The 15,060-nt window shown below is 33.9% G+C and overlaps 1 protein-coding gene across 2 annotated transcripts in view; it reads left to right on the forward strand.

The window, feature by feature from the left end:
* The window catches only part of FSTL5 (follistatin like 5), a 667,511-nt gene that overhangs the window by 431,459 nt on the left and 220,992 nt on the right, over window positions 1-15,060 (forward strand). The window lies entirely within an intron of this gene.

Raw genomic sequence — 15,060 nt, forward strand, 5'->3', positions numbered from 1 at the left:
ATAGTTGATCCAGTTTCTCTCTTTCGCATGTGACTATCCAATTTTCCCAACACAATTTATTGAAGAGACAAGGCTTTCCTCATTACATATTCTTGGCTCTTTTGTCATCAATTAATCGACAATATATTCTTTGGTTTATTTCTGGGCTCTTTATTCTATTTCATTGACCTATATGTCTGTTTTTAAACCAATATCATATTGTCTTGGTTACTACAGCTTTGTAGTATAGTTTGAAATTAGGGAGCGTGATGCTTCCAGGGTTGTTCTTCTTCCTCCAGATTGCTTTGGCTATTTGGGGTCTTTGTGGTTACATACACATTTTAGAATTGTTTATTTCCGTGGAAAATGCAATTGGTATTTTGATACAGATTTTCTTGAATCTGTAGATTTCTTTGGGCTATATGGACATTTAACAATATTTTTTCTTCCAATCCATGAGTACGGAGTATCTTTCCATTTATTTGGGTCTTCTTCAGTGTCTCTCATTAATGTCTTACTGTTTTCAGTGTGCAGGCCTTTCATTTCCTTGGCTAAGTATATTCCTACATATTGTATTCTTTTTGGTGTGCTTATAATTCAGATTTTCTTAATTTCCTCTCTGCTAGCTTATTGTTAGTATATAGAAATAAACAGATTTTTGCATATTGGTTTTGTAACTTGCAACTTTACTGAATTTGTTTATTAGTTCTAACACTTTTTTAATGGAGTCTTTAGGGTTTTCTGTACATAATATTATGTCATGAAAATAGTGACAATTTTACTTCTTTTTTTCCAATTTGGATAACTTCTATTTCTTTTTCTTTCCTGATTACTGAGGCTAGGACTTCCACTACTGTGTTGAATAAAAGTGGCAATAGTGATCATCCTTGTCTTTTCCTGATCTTTGAAGGAAAGCTTTCAGCTTTTAAATGTTGAGTATGACATAAACTGTAGGCTTTTCTTATTGACATTTATTATGCTAAGGTACACTCCCTCTATACTTACTTTGTTGAGAGTGATGTTGAATTTTGTCAAATGCATTTTCTGTATCTGCTGAGACGATCGTATGATTTTTATTCTTTATTTTGTTAATGTGGTGTACCACACTGACTGATTGGCAGATGTTGAACCATTCTTACACCCCTGGAATAAATCCCTCTTGATCGTGGTGTATGATCCTTTCTAATGCATGTTGACACCAGTTTCTTAGTATTTTGTTAAGGATTTTGCATTTATGTTCATCATGGATACCAGCCTATAATTTTGTGTGTCTGTGTGAGTGGTCTCCTTGTCTGGTTTTGATATCTTATATTTGGTGCCTTTTATTCTGTACATTTCTTCCACTGAATCAGCTGTACCTACTCTTTTCATTTTATTTTCTTCATATCTATTCTTTCCCACTTTTGATTTATTTCCAAAGAATTTCCTTTTGTAACAATGTCAATGCTGTAAAATTTTAAAGTGTAGCTTCCTGCTGAAATGTATATTTGTGTTAAAGAATTCTATTTATAGTGAAAACCCATGGTGTTTTTCTTTCCCATTAATCCTTCAATTTCCTTTAATTGTACACCAGCCAAAACAGAATTATTCTTGCTGACAACTTTATATGTAGCCCAGTGTTTGATCATATCTTAAAATAGCCTTAATTCTAAATGAAATAAATTAAAAATCTTAAAATGATATGTTTCTGTTGACATTTTGTAAATATATATTGAAATATCCTGTTAAATATGTACCTTAAAATCAATTATAAAATGTTTTTATGAATTTAAAATATGTATAAAATATATTCTCAAAAATAATAGTTTAAAAATGTAAACAAATATCATCTGATAAAAATTATATACTTCTATCACAAATTAATAATATAAAACTCAGAATAAATGTAAAAATAGAGACATTTGACAATTTATTACAAAAATTACATTGGCTGGAATTCATCAGTATATGTGTTTGCTTCACTTTTTTATTTACTTAACCAGAAATATCTGTTTTACTTGTTTTTCATATGATGCTATAAGTAGTTTAGACTTTTATTGTTTAAGGATTACAAAAAATCCTTTTAGATTTGCTTCAGCAGTTTCTTTCAAAAATAATTGTATTTAATTATTCTAGTCTGTACCGTTTACAGAATTTGCTTAAATGAATAGGATAAAGATATAGTACTTAGTAAAACTTTCACAAAATTGAGAAATATTATAAATATTGAAGTGACATTAAAAAATGAGACTTTTGCATGACAAAAAGCTTCAAAATGTAATTCTGGTGCTTATTATCCTGGACCCCTTTTCTCAAGTAATCAAATGTGCTTAGTAGTTCTCTAATCTGTACTTCTAGAATTTAATTTAAATTAAAGCTATGGAGGTTCTAATTTATATAAATGCATTTTCAATCTGTATAATTTAAATCTAGTATGCTAATTTTAGCAAGCAAAGTGCAGAACATCTATTCACAATTACTGAGTTAAGTTCACATCTCTTTGTTTTGATGATGAAGATTAATGACCCTAAATCTGAGTTCTCAGGCATTTGATTTGCTGGAGAGCTTCCAGTTGTTTTGCGTTTACGGAGGATTTGTAAAGACCTGTAGTTCCATGGTAGTGATATTATTTTAAATTACTCCTAGAAGATTCTAAGAGACATGCATATTTAAAGTAATTAAAACTACATTCATATGCAGAGAAGATGCATACCAAGCTTTATAAATGATAAGAAACAATCATTTTGTGGCAATAATCATAGGTTTATAAAAATCCTTAAATTTATGACTTTTTATTTTGGGAGAGGTAAAAATAAATCAAGCCAATCTTGGTTTTTCTTCCATTCTAGTCCTCTCTAAAATTATAGCTCATGCATAAATATTACCTGTTCTTTCTTTAATTCTTTGTAAACTCCCTCTCTCCTAAACATGAATGAGAAGGAGTGAAGGTAAGCAAATACTTGTAATTTTTCCAAAAAGGAAAACTGATTTCTGATGGTCAATGAAAACCTGCACCAAACAAGTTAAAAAGATGAGGGAAACTTTGTCCAAGACTTTTATGGCAGGAGTCAAGACTGTCACAACAGGAAGAGAGATGGAACTCAACTCCACTGAAAAGAAAGGCAGGAGAGACACTGATACTGTGGTGAGCAAGTGGAAAAGTACCAAAATCAATGGCCTAGGGATGAAGTTGTTCAACTTGGCTTGAACGTGCGTGTCTGCTAATTGGCATTTATTGGATTTCAACTCCTACACTCTCACAGAGACTGAAATTGAGGTACTACCTTCCCTGATGATTACATGTCAAAGGCATGGTTCCCAGGTCCTTGAGAAAGATATTCCTGGGTTATAAAACTGGCAACAAGTTGGGAGAAGATTACATCTGAAAGGGGCAGAGAAAGAATTTACAATTGCAACTTTCCTAAGAAAAGGGAGGTGAGAGGCCTGTACTCCAGACAGGTTTTGTCTAAAGGTTAGTCACTGAGAAAAACATTAAGGCAATCTTGGTCAGACCTACGTCCCTCTGATTTCTTAGAAAGAAAGTAGTAACAGTGTTGACAAGGGTGCCTTGGAAGATTTCCTTCTCAAAAGTGTTTCTGCTAAGCATTTTAGTAGTTTAAAGACAGATCTGAATTAAAATGTTCCCTATTAAAATGTAAATACTCTCTTGGAAATCAGGCTTGTTTACAGACTAAGATTGTGAATGACTTACCCAGGGAAAATCGGATTGCCTTCCTTCTGGCTAAGAGATGTGCCCAGGGAATTAGTATTTCCATTGGAAGAAGAAGGAAGAAATGATCACTGTTGTTCATGATCAACTTGGGGAAGATAAACCCAGCAGGATGCCACTACCAGGGACTAAGGAATTGCACTTGGACGAGACAAATGTAATTTAAACTTTAACATTGTGCATTAGACTCTAAGAGTGGCAACGGTCCTAGTTATTTGTTATTGACAGAGGACTCAAAGATTAAAAAGAAAATGCATCGATAGTTTACAAGCTCACCCATATATAAATGGGCACGATCTTCATGTATTCTCTGTGTAATTATTTTCTGCTTAGTGTTTTGAACCTGGAGAATGAGCAGAATCCAACAGATCATATTTAAATAACTAAAGCATATCAAAGGAAAGTGAAACCATCCAAGCAGTATTTCAATTGATTAAGCAACTTCTGTAAATAGTTAGGGTAACTATTTTAGGCTTTGCATACCAAAAGTTTTCTGTAGTCACAGCTCAACTCTGCCTATATAGCTGAAATCAGCCACAGACAGTAGCATGCACAGCAGTCATGAATGGATGGATGGTTGTGTCCAAAACAAGTTTATTTATAAAAAACAGGTGGTGGGTGTGGGTTCTGTTCGGCAGAAGTCCCACCGAGATGGAATGAATTACTCGAGACTCTGGAAAGTCAAGAGAGAAGGGGGGTCGGAGACCAACTCCTCAAACCTCTCAAACACTCCCATATTTATTGTGCACCATCAAAGAAAGGATCATGAACAATTGTGTCATGGAACGCAGGAGCAGGATCGGGTAGAGATCATAAAATCCACAATGAGTGCAAAGGCTTAATTTATCTTCAGGGCAGTCATGTGGGGAGGGGAACAAGGTACATTCTTCAGATATAAGAAGTTGATTACAAAACAGACCACCAGACCACCAATTCCTTGTCTTGGGGGATATAGACTATCTAAACAGCAGAAAGCATGCCCAGGGTTTATAACTGAGAGCATGGGTCATCACTTTGCAACGAGCAGAGTAAACCCTGAACTATGGACCTATGCTTAAAACAAGCCGTGTCCTGCATTTACAGCAAGGGACACACAATGGCTTTGCCATTGAGGAAGCAGCCCTTAGCTAAATCCTCAAGTATGTAAGCAAGGCATTGTCTCTGCTTTTTACAGCAAGAAGGCAGGAGTGCAGATGCACAGGCGCCTGCAAGCAATACACATTTGTTCTTCCTAAAGGTCACAAGTAGCTGGGGTCTGTTACAATTTATTAACCCAATCATGAGCTCCTACAGGTGGGTCCGATTTGGTCCATGGGTATAGTTTGCCAAGCCCACGACTATCGGAACATTTGCTGAGGTGAAGAAGGCTCTAATACTCTCTTATAGCTTACCTGAGTTAATGGTCTAGTTGCAAATGTATATGTACAAGGTGTTAAAAAATTTAAAGGAGGACCAGTACTGAGAATTTGTCAATAAACTTGAAAGTGACAAGAAAAAGAAAGGCTCTGTAGACAGAAACCTCTTAAGGGTTGAAAAGGGCAATTCATTAGCTGATTAAAGCTCGACTGGCTTGAGGATCACCAGCTCCCTTTTTTGTAATTTTCTGTGCATCAGTCTTGAGAAGCTTTTGACCTGAGCATCACTAGGGAGACTCCCAGGCTCACAGCTGACACCGCTGACTAAACCTGATGTTTTCCCAGTTGTCCATGAATAAATTGGTATTCCAGTATAAACAAAGGTATCCTGCGGTTTTGATGAGCTCAGTCAATCCCCAGTAGTCTAATTAATTCTGGATGAATTGTTCAATTTGTTTCTGGATTTGCATAGCAGAGGCCGAGTCTTCAGATGCTGTGAAGAGCTGCCAAAATGAACAGCCAGGGTTCAATGCCCATTTTTCACGTCCATTTGCTGTGACATCTTAGAGAGACTTGAACTCTGTAGAACTTCACCGTGAAGGCAAATGGCCCAGATCCCAGTTCCAGTTTTATCAGTAACAACAGTGCATTATGGCTGATAGCAATCTCTCTTAACTGAATTGTTTAAATTAGGCAAACAATACTAAAAGTCTTTGTTCGGTGGCAGAGGCTCAAATTCTCTTTCACTCTGTGAAATGAATAGTTCATTCATTGAGCTCTGTCTGACTGACTGTAATCTGAAAAATGGTAATTTTTTTTCAATTTATTAAAGACAGAGCAAATAAGGTGTCATTTGATTGACTCCCATATTAACACCCTGGGGTTTCTCAGAGATAAACTGAAGGAATGAACACGGGTTAACGTTCTTTGCTTCTGTCTGTAATAGCTTTTTAACACGCCGCTGAGCACACTGTTAACATACAGGAAATGGGTATTGATTGGCTGATTGCTTTATCCTGACTGACAAATGAGTATTCACAGCAAACTCTTCGTGTTGAATTGTGTCTTTCATACGTCTGTATAATTCACTCACCCCAGATGACCACATTGAATTCCATCTCTAAGTGAGCATCCTAAAATTTAAAAACCGATTAAAGATAGCAAGGTAATTCAGTATTTTACGCATTCAGTCATTTTGGTCATAATATCAAATTTTCTCAAATCATATATGATATTTATACCAACGTATCATACAGAGAAAAGATACTTGATTACTTGAACATTTCTTTGATATCTGTCATGCTTTTTTATGAATAGAACAGTGATCATCATTATGTTCGATAAGAGTTTTTTTTTTTTCCCCCGCAAGCATATATTTAAATACAACCTCCAGGGCACTTAGCTCGTATGTGAGAGTAGAAAACCACAGTAAAGTGTAACAGCCTTCTGGGTGATAAGCTGGGCTTTTCCTCTCATGCTTAAATAATGTCTATGAAAATTAAACCAGTATGGTTTTACATAAGCACTACCTTTCTCCAAGTGATCATAATGTTATATTATAAGCTTGGTGAAACGGTTCCTGTCTTAACCTACGGACACTTCAATAGCTCCTCGCTAGTGATAGCAGCTGTAGCCTATGCAGAATGAACTAAGGGCCAGGCACAGGCATAAGTATTTTTTTATTGAAGTACAGTCAGTTACAGTGGGGCAATTTCTGGTGTACAGCATAATGTTTCAGTCATACATATACATACATATATTCATTTTCATGTTCACTGTAGGTTACTACAAGATATTGAATATAGTTCCCTGTGCTCTGCAGAAGAAATTTGTTGTATATCCATTTTATATATAGTAGTTATTATCTGCAAATTTTGAACTCCCAGTTTATCCCACCTCCTTTTCCACTGGTAACCATAAGTTGGTTTTCTGTGTGAGTCTGTTTCTCTTTTGTAAATAAGTTCATTTGTGTCTTTTTTTTTTTTTTTTAGATTCAGCATAAGTGATATCATATGGTATTTTTCTTTCTCTTTCTGGTTTACTTCACTTAGAATGACAATCTCCAGGTCCACCCATGTTGCTGCAAATGGGATTGTTTTTATTCCTTTTTATGGCTGAGTAGTATTCCATTGTATAAATATACCACAACTTTTTTTATCCAGTGCTCTGTTGATGGACATTTAGGTTGTTTCCATGTCTTGGCTAATGTAAATAGTACTGTTATGAACACTGGGATGCATGTATCTTTTTGAATTAGAGTTCCCTCTGGATATATGCCTAGGAGTGGGATTGCTTGATCATATGGCAAGTCTATTTTTAGTTTTTTAAGGGACCTCCATACTGTTTTCCATAGTGGCTGCACCAAACTACATTCCTACCAGCAGTGTAGGAGGGTTCCCTTTTCTCCACACCCAATCCAGCACTTATCATTTGTGGACTTTTGAATGATGGCCCTTCTAACTGATGTGAGGTGAAATCTCATTGTAGTTTTGATTTGCATTTCTCTGATAATTAGCAACTGAGCATTTTTTTCATGCACAAGCACAATCATAAGTATTTTAAAATATCATATCTCATCTTCACAATATTCTTACATGTTAGGTACCATTTTTACTTTAAAGATGGAAAAATTGAGACTTAAAGTTTAAGTCACTTATCTTCCAAAAGGTGTGCATTAGAAATCAAACTGAAGCAATCATCAGGTCACGTCTGAAATTTGGGTCTTGCTGGTAATGTAGTTCATGCTTTTGTCCCCCACACTATGCAGACTTCTTTGTCAGTAGCATGTATCTTTTTTAAGACAATTGCTTTACTGAATATCCAATAATAGGATGCTTTCTTTCTTCTCACCAATTGTGATTAAGGACCTGAACTTTTCTTTTTGTGACCTTAGTGTGTTGGGGACGTTCCTATCTGATCACAAGATGGCTGGTGAAACTGCAATTATTTATTTCTTCCTCACATAATAGTATCACAAATAGAACAGTTATACCTACCTCATAAATGTGATAATTAACTGAATCAATTACTTAGAACAATTCCTGGCAAATATTAATTACCAAGTAAATGCTGACAATTATTTTACTTTACCCCAGTCCTACAAGGAGCAACTCAGTTACTAAGAAATTTTGAACTTGGTGTAATATACCTTGAAATATCAGTACCGTATTATTCCAGCCTATATATCTATCATGTTAAAATCATCCAGTTGTGTGCAGTCTTAAAGTTTTCCAAATCATAAAATTAGAATAAACTTGACTTTGAGTGATCACCAAATTCTCTTGTGAATACAATTTTTGTCAGGTCAGGTTTCAAATGAAAACTGCTCTTCATGAGGAGAGAATGGTTTTCCAAGCTCATAGGGTCATACATATCATTGAATGAAGGGCCTTATCCTTCACATATTCCAGTTTAAAATTCAACGGTATGTAATTTATTTGAAAGAGAGAAGTGAAATAAAGTTGAACAGAAATGTTGAATGATAATTGTATTATATTTATAAGACTACAGAAGGAATATCAGAATCAGGAATAAATAAAAAGGAAAATGAGGTTCACTATTGTTAGCATGCAAAACTGCTTGAAGTGTCATCAAAATACAGTCCTGTCTGTAATACTGTATTGGCCTCATTACAAAGTGATAAAGAGAATAAAAAATGAGATTCTAATTCTGCACAAGAACCTTTTTCCTTCATTGTTTTATAAAATATCTTTTATTGAAAAGTATTTTTTAATGTCTTCTCATAATTTTTAAATCCCACCAATGACATAGGAAAATGACCTTTCTGTTGTAACTACTAAATATTTATATTTATGTTTGTGACTATAAGCCTGTCTTGTTTCTTTCAGAACTTGTGGCAGAAATAATTCCACTTTTCACTTGAATTCTCAGGATTTTCCTCAGTACAGCTCCTTTCCTGGGGGATAAACTTGGGATTCCTTTCCCCTATTCCTTTCCAATTCTTCTTTTTTTCTCTGTCCTGTGGATTTTTTAAAGACATCCTGAAAATATATACATTGCTACCTCTGCTATGTCTTTATAACACTTGAACACTCCACTGTCTCCTGTTCAAGGTATATTAGAATTTATGTTGCCGCATGTTCATCCTGACAGATGTTATCTCTAGACTTGGTAATTCACCAAGCTGAAAGCTTTGGTTTAAATTTGCATCTCCCAGATTACATGTATAGTTGAGCACTTTTTGAGATTCGTTTTAGCCACAAGGATTAATTCACTCATAAAGCATGTATTTGAGTCTCTTGTTGGTAGTTCTTTGGCACTGTCTTTTTCTTATTAATCTTTAGGAGATCTTTATTAATGCTACATATGAGATCTTTGTTAGTTTCGTAGATGGCAGGTATATTTTCCTGCTCATTGGCTTGCACTTTTGGTCTCTTTATAGTGTCTTTTGAGAAATAAATGATCTAAATTATAATGTAGTCGAATGTATAAATTATTATGGTGAGTTTTTTGTGCCTTATTTAAGAAATTTTTCTATATTCCAAGATTATGAAGACATTATATATCCACCATATATTATTATAAATATATTTAGTATAAATATGTATAATTATATATAATCATATATCATATTATCAAGCATTCTTGAATTATTGAATTATAATACTAAGGTTTAACATATTTAGATATCTTCTTTTCTCTCCTTTCATTTTTGAATCTTTAAGCTTCCATCCAAGATCATTTTCCTTCTTCCTCAGGAACATCCTTCAGAATTTACCTTAAGGCTAGTTACTAGAGATGAATTTTCATACTGTTTTTTGAAAGTATATTTATTTTAATTTTTATGTATATGAATAAAATTTTAGGGTTGATTTTACTTTGTTTCATCACTTATAAATATAATCCCAGTAGCTTCTTGTTCTTATTTTTGCTCATGTATCAGTTACTGAATTCTCCTTACTGTAAGATCAATCTGTATTTTTCCTATTTGCATAGTTTTAAGATTTGCCTTTGATTTTTCTTCAATTTTACTACTAAGCATCTGGGTGTGGATTATTCTGGTTTTTCATTTGCTTTGCTTGGCATTTGATGATCTTCTTAAATATATAGGTTGGTGTTTTTTAACATTTATGGAAAATTCTTAGCTGTTATTTCTTTAAATATTGCTTCTGGCCCATTTTCTGTTTTCTCCTTCTGAGTTTCATATATACCTATGTTTGTTAACCTCATCTGTATTTTCAAATCTTTGTTCTTCTGCTTTTCATTCTGTAATGTTTCTTTTTTTTAATGGAAGTATTATCAATTTACTATGTTATGTCAATTTCTGATATATGTCATAATGATTCAGTCATACATATACGTATGTATATTCATTATAGATTAATACAAAATATTGAATGTGGTTCCCTGTGCTATACAGTAGAAAGTTATTGTTATCCAGTTTTGTGAAGATTTCCTTGTAGTTCTGAGAGTAAGAGAGATGGTCTACTGAAGTTCAGTAGGTGTTCTATGAGAATTGTTCTTCATGTAGGTGCAGGTTTTGATGTATTCATGGGAGGTGAGCACCGCCTCCCTCCGTTCTGCCATCTTGGGAATCCCCTCTGTAATGTTTCTTTTAATCTCTTTTCCAGTTTACTAATTCTCTTTTGTGCTATGTCTAATCTGTTCTTAAGGACATCACTTTCTTAATTTTAGTTACTATATTTTCAAATAATATAATTTCTACTTGGCCCTTTCATGAACTTATAATATGCAGAGATTATATATTTATGTTCTTTTTAGAATTTCTAAACTGATTTTATTTTTGTAAATATAAGTTGTTTAATCCTGGTGGGTTTGTTACTGTCGTATGTCATTTCTAGTCATTCTGATCATGCTGTTGTCTCTCTTTGTGTGCCATATTGTCCTTCATTTGTTTTCTGGATGTTTTATTTAAAAATTGCTTGTGATAGTAATTAATTGAACTAGGATAATGCAATCTTATTATAGAGAGGAAGACGTTATGATACATGAGACACCTAGACAAAGGTGGTCCTCAGTCCATGCATTCACCTGCAGAGTAAGGCAATTTCAAGTCCTGACACAGAGGGAGGTCGCCCAGTACTGTCCTTGTCCCATCCACCCTGTATGCCTCTGGGAAGAAAAAGCCACATGGGACATTTAGGCTGCACAGTCATCTTCTCAAGGTGCAGAAACTCCCAAAGCAATGTGTGACTCCAGGTGCAACCTCGTCTCTCAAAGTTAGAATTCTCTTCAGGGCACAGGCTGGGAAACTCCCCTCTGTTGTGTTATCTTTTTCATGAGATAAGAATGAGAAAGCTATCTGTTTCACATATTATTTAAAACATATTATGTGTATTTAATCCCAGGTTGTTTATTTGTTTGTTGTTGTTTTATTTCTTCAGTGGAAGTGTTAGTCCAAATTATCTAATCCATTGCTATTGATGAAATTTCTAGATCTCTTTTTAAATTTATTTTGCTTTATTTTGATATTACACATTATGATATAAGCATATAACTGTTTACAGATGAGCAACAAGTATAAAAATTCTAGACATTTTATCATAATAAATTAGTGTATATCTTGGCATGTCTGAATTAGATTAGACTTAACATTTATTTGGAAATCACCTATTTATTGACAAAAAGCTACCATCATAATTTCCCAGTTAGTTAAAAAGCTTGTCTTGAGTAATTGTGACTTTCTTGTTATAAGAATAATTATTTCTTCTACTATTCTTAAGCATCTTAAATTGTGATATATTTCTTTTTATTTTAATCATTATCTGCTTTTAATTTGTAATTCCATTTAGTGGAATAGAAAAGGGAAAACACATGTTATTTTAAAATATTATACATCAAATTTCTCCTAGGTTTCATTCCTATAATATAGGAGTTATAAGCATGATCAATGCAGCAAGATTATGAGACTACCATTAAAATAAATAAAATATTCAACATAAGTATATACTTAGGAACTTGAAAAGATGTAGGTATTTAGAAGAGAATTCTGTTTATGATAAATTATCTTCTTATGATTTTACAGAATTGATTTTCAAACAAAGTTACTAATATCATCTTATTTTTAACTGGTGTTTCATAAATATTCATAATATTTTATTTCCTTTCTATACTATTTTAAGTTTACATACTATTTTTAATCCAGGTTCCTATTTCTGTTTCTATCACCTCAGTTGCTATTGGAATAAATGCTTCATCAATACTAATCTGCAGTGGTTGAAGTTGTTCTTAGCTCCACTTGTCTCTCCAACTTCAGGATTCTGCTAAGGGAGAATTCAATTTTTTTTATTCCTTTGATAACAAACTCTTAACATGCCTCTAAGCCAAATCGTGAAAGTGAGAAACTATAGACTGTGAATCCACAGAAAGTAACTACTTCACTTGCCTCTTGGATTTTCCAAGTGAGCAAACGGAAGAAGCTGGTCTGGAAGTGTCATTAATAGTCTTCGTAACATGAGATCAAAGGAAACATCACAGCTAGAGCTCTGATTTCTTTCCATGAGTAGTTGAGAGAGCATCCAAAAAAAGGCAAAGTGTGTAGGTCAGAAGAAGTACTGACATGTTTCGACAAACTCAGTACCCTCTGTTTTATCTACCCTGTATAGTTTTACCTTTGGTCAGGACATCAGAAGACTCAATGTCATGTGATACATGATTTTACTTAGAAAAAAAAAAAAAGACCTTTCAAATGTGCATTACCGTAGGAGCTAAAAAAGATAGAGAAGGGTACTAAAATGATAGTTGTTATTTGCTTCACATAACAGTGATTTGTACATAACTGGTGTAAGATGTTTGTGGATAAAATGCTACATTATAAAATACGTACATTGAAAAAGTGTATGTTAACCATAATTGATAAAGAATTAATTTTTCAAAAAGTTTCTTTGAAACTCTTATTTCTAAACTAATAACTGTGATCACAAATGCTCAGCTACACCCAACCTTACTGATACCTTTTAAGATCACTTTAAATTTGGTATATAGATTGATTCATAGCTACTGTTTCAGGTTGTTAATGCATTTCTATATATAATCACCATTTTTCTATGAAATTTACAAATGTGATGTGTTTCAGAAGCATTTAGTCACCATTATTAAAGCATTTCAGATGACATTAGAATATAGGAACAAAAGTGTTTAACATTTGTGATTTTGTGAGAGTAAACCTTAGCCTGGTAGTAACTGTCAAGAAGACTAGTAAAGATGAGATGACAATTTGTAGGTGAAAGGAATCTTGCAGCTAAATTTATTTAAGGAAAGGGCCGCTTGATTTTGTGGATTAACATGTAAGCATAATTGGTTTTGTGAAATAGCTCTATATAATATATTAAAGAAGAGGTGACAAGTGTAGCATAAAATATGCAGGAATTTGAAAGACTTTTTGAAATACATATCATTATTTAATAACACATATTACAGAGATTGTTTTAAAAGTCATTTAAAAATGCAATCTCCAAATTAATGAAGAAGTTTTTACTGTGCATGTTAATATTCCCTGGGTGAATAGTAATTCTTAGTTCTAATTAGGCATCCTCTCAAAAATTATATTTTACAAGGATGTCCCACGTAATGTTATGCCAGATCTCGGCATTTATTCTAAGATGTTCATATTATCTAATTAGCACTGTAATGTATAACTACCAAAAGCACAACTAATGTGAATGTCCTGGGACCTAATACCAGATGCAAAAGGCTAGTAAAGACATTTCAAGGTGACTTAGTAGCAACTGTATTTCTAAATGCCAGAATAGCCAGTGCTAACATTCTGTTTTCAGAATCGGATGTCTCATTATCTCTCACCTGATTTGATGAGGAACCAGAAGCTGAAACCCAGGAATGTTAATGGAAAAATATTAATAATTCTTATGGGATACTCTACATGATGTTATTTCTTTTATAGTTTTCTCTCTTCCTGTAAGTTTATAATATTTGAGAAAAAGACAAAGAAACATTGTGTCTGCAAATTTCAAAATTTTCCTATGCCTAATTGGTCAAATATATTTTCTTTTAGGGACTTTATATAAATATAAATACATATATAACAGAATGAGTATTAAAGAAAAGAAGATTGAACATATTCCTTCTGATCTTATTACTCAGGGGACATTGAAATACAATGTGAACAAGGATAAATGTCATTGGGGAACATTAAACTGTCAATACAAATGACCGAGCAAAATGCTCGTTTCCATTTCTATCATTTCTATGGGTGACATAAAGATCAAAAGAATAAACTGCACAGAGTCTCTCTCATAAGATTTTTCAGTTTCAAAAACTTGCCTACCCCCATCTTTCACAACACAAAACAATGATGACTTAAATAACTGTGGCTTTTAGACTTAGAGACAAGATGCTATGCAACAGAATACTAGGGTCAGTCTCTTTCTGTTTATTTTTATCCAACGATGGTGTGGCGGCCAGTATTCCATCCCAACAGACATCTCTTAACATTGACATGTAACAAGTGCATGTGGAGGATTATATATGTTCGATCCTGGCCTTCGGATAAACAGATAGGTGCCATTTTTGACATTCCAATTGGTGATGGTACCAAAAAGTCAAAGACTTGTTTGCTGAATAGTTATATTCTATAATGATTATTTGATTAGCATTCCTATTCCTCCTCCAGATGAAGGCAGGATTCAGAAATAGAGGGGAAGTAGGTAAAATGGTGAAAGGGAAGAAGAGGGGTTGGTGGAGGAGACAGACTGTCCATGATTATGTTTATTACAAATTAAAAGCCACCACGTTGGACACTGAACCCCCACAACCCATGAAAAATATCACCAAGCACAACAAAGGAATAAAGGGCAATCATGGTCCTTCCCAACCCCGTGGAAATTTCAGTGAGTAGAGTGATTTTGATATGTGTACCCTGGCTCTGACTGAACAAAGTCAAAATGCAGGACTCCATCATGACATAGAAATGTCAGCGGGTCAGTGAACGTCAGTGAAAACTAAAGAGCAGTTGTCACGTGGGTGAAGACTGCTGGGATTACCCCGGGCATCCTTCATGGTCAGGGACAGTGACAGAGT

Source organism: Camelus ferus, chromosome 2 (genome assembly GCF_009834535.1).
Source record: "Camelus ferus isolate YT-003-E chromosome 2, BCGSAC_Cfer_1.0, whole genome shotgun sequence".
Classification (NCBI taxonomy): Eukaryota; Metazoa; Chordata; class Mammalia; order Artiodactyla; family Camelidae; genus Camelus; species Camelus ferus.